Source organism: Ornithorhynchus anatinus, chromosome 1 (assembly GCF_004115215.2).
Source record: "Ornithorhynchus anatinus isolate Pmale09 chromosome 1, mOrnAna1.pri.v4, whole genome shotgun sequence".
Classification (NCBI taxonomy): domain Eukaryota; kingdom Metazoa; phylum Chordata; class Mammalia; order Monotremata; family Ornithorhynchidae; genus Ornithorhynchus; species Ornithorhynchus anatinus.
The window spans coordinates 150,503,881-150,509,986 of record NC_041728.1 but is presented as its reverse complement, the minus strand read 5'-3'; the positions used below and the strand labels follow the sequence as shown (position 1 = coordinate 150,509,986).

The window sequence follows — 6,106 nt, the reverse complement described above, 5'->3', positions numbered from 1 at the left end:
CTTGAGTGTCTCCAATCTGGCTTCTATCCACTCAAGTCCTCTGAAACTGTCCTCTCAGAAATTACAGACCATCTCCTCCTTGACAAATCCACTCAGCCTCTGTTTTGTCTTATGCCATCGAGTCATTTCGAACCCATAGCAACACCATGGACACATCTCTCCCAGAACGCTCCGCTCTCTACCTACAATCATTCTGGTAGTGTATCTATAGAGTTTTCCCCATAAAAGTACAGAAGAGGTTTACCATTGCTGTCTTCTGCACAGTAAACTCAAGTCTCCACCCTCGACACTCTCCCCTGCTGCTGCTGCTGCCCGACTTGGGTGAGGTTTGACTTGTAGCAGATTGCCTTCTACTTGCTAGCCACTGCCCAATCTAGGAATGGAATGGGTAGGCCTCTGCTTGACTCTCCCTGCTGTAACTGAGACTGGTAGAGTACTGGAAACTCTCCAGGTGCAACCCTGAGAGGGGACACAGCCTCTACTCCATCCTAATCCTTCTCAATCTCACAGCTGCCTTTGAAACTGTAGATCATCCACTTCTCCTGGAAACATCATCCAACCTCAGAGTCACCGATACCTATTCTCTCTGCTTCTCTTCCTATCTAGTCTCTCATTCTCAGTATCTCTCACAGGGGCCTCCTCCCCCTGACTGTGGGAGCCCTCAAGGCTCTGTGCTGGGTTCCCTTCTATTCTCCATTTACACCCATTCCCCTGGAGAACTCATTTGTCAACTACCAACTCTACACAGATGATTTCCAAATGTACAACTGCAGCCATGATCTTTCTCCTCCTCTGCAGTCTCACATTTCCTCCTGCCTTCAAGACATCTTACTTGGATGTCCTGCCAACACCACAAACTTAACATGTCCAAAACAGAACCCACTCCCAAACCCTGTCTTCCCATCACTGTAGACAACACCATCTGCCCTCTCTCACAACTCCATTACCTTGCTTTGTCCTCTACTCTTCTCTTTAATTCAGCCCAGATCAGCGCTTAGAACAGTGCTTGGCATATAGTAAGTGCTTAACAAATATCATCATTATATTCAATATGTCACCAATTCCTGTCAGTTCAACCTTCACAACATCGTTATATCCACCCTTTCTTCTCTACCCAAACTACTACATGAATCCAAGCAATTATGCTATCCCATCTTGATAACTGCATCAGCCTCCTTACTGGCCTCCCTACCTCCTATCTTGCCCCGCTTCAATCCATACTTCACTCTGCTGCCAGGATCATTTTGCAACAAAACTATTTAGTTCGTGTTTCCCCAGAACCTCTGGCAGTGGCCTATCCACCTCCACATCAAACAGAAACTCCTTGCCATTGGCTTTAAAGCACTCAGTCACCTTGCCCCGTCTGATTTTTTTTTTTTTTTTACTACAACCCACATACTTCTCTCCTCATTTCAACCTACTCACTGTACCCCAGTCTTGTCTATCTCACCACCATCACACCACATCTGGCCTCTGGCCGGGAACTCCCTCAGCCTTTGTATTTGACAGATGATCACTCCCCCCACCTTCAAAGCCTTATTCAAAGCGCATCTCCTCCAAGAGACCTTCTCTGACTGAGCCCTCATTTTCTCTTCTTCCACTCCTTCTGTATCGCCCTTGCACTTGTATTTATACCTTTTATTCACCCCTCCCTGAGCTCCACAGCAGTTATGTACATATCCATAATTCATTTCTTTATATTAATGCCTGTCTCCCCCTCTAGACTGTAAGTTTCTTGTGGGCGGGGAACAGATCTACCAACTCTCATATTGTACCCTTCCAAGCACTTACCGCAGTGTTCCGTACACAATAAGTGCTTGATAAGTGCTTAATAAGTGCTTGGGAAGCAGCGTGGCTCAGTGGAAAGAGCCTGGGCTTTGGAATCAAAGGTCATGAGTTCGACTCCCGGTTCTGCCACTTGTCAGCTGTGTGACTGTGGGCAAGTCACTTCACTGTGCCTCAGTTATCTCATCTGTAAAATGGGGATTAACTGTGAGCCTCACGTGGGACAACCTGATTACCCTGTATCTACCCCAGCGCTTAGAACAGTGCTCTGCACATAGTAAGCGCTTAACAAATACCAACATTATTATTATTATTATAAATATGAACAATCGATTGAAATAGAATATTTGTATAATAATCCAAATTCCATTCTTGAATATGCAAGGTTAAAATTTGTCTTCATTAAATGCATGCAATTAGATGGCCCACAGACTATGAATCATAGACTAAATTAAACTAATTACCAAAGATTGGGTTCTATTCTCCCACTTGAATTTGTCATGCAACAAAACTGTATCACATAGCTATTACATCAACTCTAGGTAAACCTTACTGAATGACAGAACGGCCCCATTAAAAAGCTCAATTTTAGACACAGTGACCAAGGTTACCATCTACCAAATAACTTATCAAAGTTGTGCAGTGTAGATGAAAACAATTGGGAGTAAGGCACCACCGGTCCTACTTCCCTAAGAATAGTGATATCTGCACTTCTCCTGATTGACAAGAGCATTTCAGATATTCTTGCCCCACAGCCAAAATGGGTCCAGACGGCCCCAGTAGCAAGGCCAGCAGAAATGAATCCCCTAGCCTTCCCTCTAAAATGGTCAGTGGAACACTTTAAAAGATCACCTTCAGTACTTGTAGTGGGAGACCTCAGGAATCTGAGGGGAGGGTTGCAGCCTGTAGTGGCAAACAGCAGCGCCAGGAGAAAATGAGAGAAGAGAGTTTGCAAAGCTGCCTCTTCTACGGCCCTTTCTTGCCTCCGTTCTCTCAGCTGCCATGACAACTTCCATAGCGTGTTCCCTAAGGATTTCAAAAATTACAGAAGCCATGTACAAGGCTGTCAGGAAGCATCAGAAACCTCCAAGGAACAGCTTGCAGCAGCTGAATGGTAGCAGCTGCAGCAACTTGTAGAAGGCTGAGACTTCTTTCTTACTTTGTATCCTGCTGGAATGATTGGTCGTGCCAAGCAGGAGAGCATCATGCTGAGCGCTTCTGAGTTGTTGGGGGGGGGGTATATGAGTGGGAGTGCTTTGGGAAAAATATGTGCGCATCTGAGCCATTTGGAGTACAGGAACGTTGGCCTCTCTGGTCCTTTCCTTTCCACTCCCTTTCTCTCCTCCAAGAGGCCTTCCCTGATTAAGCCTTCTTCTCCCACTCTCTTCTCACCCTGCCTTGCTCCCTTTATTTATCTCTTTCCCAGCACCACAGCACTTATGTACATATCTGTCATTTATTTATATTAATGTCTGTCTCCCCCTCTAGACTGTAAACTTATTGTGGGTCGGGAAAGTGTCTATTGTTAGATCGTATTCATGTATTCAATTGCATTTATTGAGTGCTTACTGTGTGCAGAGCACTGTACTAAGTGTTTGGGAAAGTACAATATGACAATAAACAGTGACATTCCCTGCCCACAGTGAGCTCCCAAGCACTAAGTACAGTGCTTACTGTAGATAGTAAGTGCTCAATAAATACGAATGGCTGACTGCTTGACTCTCTCCTTGTTGAGGTGTTAGTGTGACATCCATTTCTGGGTAGCAGGAGAAAATGAGAGACTGTAGAAGAAGTGAAAGGTCAGGGCAGATTGGGGCATCGGATGGTTGAAACTGTGAGAGCAGATGTGCTCCCCAGGGAAGTGAGAGAATAGGAGGTCTGGGAAGGGAGTCTTTTTATCTCTGCCCCTCTGGAGACCAATATTAGGCCTGCCACCTGAAAGATGAGCAGCAGCCACTACCCTCCCACCGTCCCAACTATGTTTGTTCAGGTCGTGGCACAGAATACAAGGTCCACTTGCAGAAAAAAAAAAATCAATTCATTCATCCATCCATTCAGTCATTTACTGAGCGCTTACTGTGTACAGAGGACTGTACTAAGTGCTTTGGGAGAGTATAGTACAACAATAAACAGACATACTTCCCCCATCGCCATCACCCTGCAGTCATCAGATCTAGCAATTCTTTCATTCCCCTGGGGACCACCTCTGCTCTCACACTTTCAACAGTCTGAGCCCCCCAGTCTACCTCTCCTACTCTGACCTTTCACTTTTTCTACAATCTCTCATCTCCTCCTGCTTCCCAAACATCCTTACTTGGATGCTGCGCCAACATCTCAAATTTAACAATACAGAACATCTCATCTTCCCACCCAAACTCTGCCGTCCCCACAACGTTTTGATCACGTTAGGCAATGGCACCATCCTCCATGCCCCACAAGCCTGTAACCTTGGCATTATCCTCAACTCATCTCTCTGATTCAACCTACATACTGAGTCAGCCATCAAATCCTGTTGGCTCTACCTTCACATCATCTCTAGATTTCACCCCTTCTCCTCCATCCAAACTGCTACTGTGTTTGTCCATGCATGTCACATTCCTCCTCGATTACTGCATCAGGCTCCTCAGTGACCTCCTTGCTTCCAGCCTCAACCTCATCTATACCTCTTCCCAGTGTCATATCTAACATGTCCAAAATTGAACTCATCTTCCCTTTCAAATCCTCTCCTTTACCTAACTTTCCCATCAGTATTCCCATCCTCCCAGCTGCCAAGCCTGCAACCTTGGCATTACACTTGACTCCTCTCTTTCCACTACCTTCTCCTTCCTGTCCTATCCCATCTTGATTCCAGAGCTTAGAAGAGTGCTCGGCATATAATAAGTGCTTAACAAATACCAACATTATCATTATCATTACTGCATTAGCCTCCTTGCTGAATACCCTGCCTCCTTTCTCTTCCCAGTCCAGTCCATATGTGACTCTGCTTTCTGAACCTTTTTTTTTTTTCCAAGTTCTGTCCATGTATTCCCTTCCAAGAGTTGCATATTTTCCCCATTCCAGTTTCCCCATTCCACCAATTGCACATCCACCTCCACATCAAATTGAAACTCCTCACCATTGGCTGTAAAGCACTCAATCACCTTGCTCCCTCCTATCTTACCTATCTGATTTCCTACTACAACCCAGTACACCTACCTTGATCCTATAACAGCAACCTACTCACTGTATCTCGATCTTGTCTATCTCACTGCCGACCTCTCTCCCACATTCTATAGATCCCTCCTCCTTCATATCCAACAGACCACCACTCTCCTCACCTTCAAAGCCTTATTAAAGTCACGTCTCTTCTGAGAGGCCTTCCACAACTAAACCTAAATAAACTTAACAAATGGTATTTGTTAAGTGCTCAAAATAAACAGATTGGACCCAGTCCATGTCCCATGTACGGCTCATGGTATTAATCCCTATTTTACAGATGAGATAGCTTAGGCACAGAGAAATTAAATGACTTGCCCAAAGTCACACAGCAGAAAAGTGAAGGAGCTGAGATTAGAACCCAGGTCCTCTAATTCCCAGGCCCGTGCTCTTTTCACTTGTCCTTGCAGCTGCACTGGAATTTGTTCCTTTTATTCAACTCACCCTCAGCCCCCAGCTCGCAGTATATATCCCTACTTTATTTCTTTGTATTATTCATTCATTCAATCGTATTTATTGAGCTCTTACTGTGTGCTGAGTACTGTAATAAGCGCTTGGCAAGTACAATTCAGCAGCAGAGACAAACCCTGATCACAAAGGACTCACAGTCTAGAAGGGGGGAGACAGACATCAAAACAAGTAAACAGGCATCGGTAGCACCATTATAAACAGAATTATAGATATATACACATCATTAATAAAAATAAATAGAATTATAATTCTAAATATGTACATAAATGCACAAGTGCTGTTGGGAGAGGAGGGGAGGTAGAAAAGGGGAGCTTAGTCTGACTATTAATCTCTGACTCCTCATCTACACTGTAAATTCCTAATGGGTGGTGAATACCAATTCTGTTGCACTGTACTCTACCAAGTGCTTAATAAAGTGCCCTGCACACAGTAAGTGCTCAATTAATATGTCATAGTGCTTATTACTGCATCAGCCTCCTAGCAGACCTCTTTGACTCCAATCATGTTCCAGTAAATTCACAATAATTCTGCTGCCCAGATTGTTTTTCTAAAATATCATTTTGCATGTCTCCCCATTTCTCAGTAACTTTAAATGGTTGCTCATTTCTCTGTACCTCAATCAGAAACTCCTGATATTGGCTTTAAGGACTTGGAG

At 44.4% G+C, this 6,106-nt stretch overlaps 1 non-coding gene across 1 annotated transcript; it reads right to left on the bottom strand.

Annotated features, from left to right (window-relative positions):
- Positions 1-331: 331 nt before the first annotated feature.
- Positions 332-469, bottom strand: LOC114815563. The gene has a single exon (XR_003763355.1). It is a non-coding gene; the product is annotated as a small nucleolar RNA SNORA7 (small nucleolar RNA).
- Between the last annotated feature and the right edge of the window lie 5,637 nt (positions 470-6,106).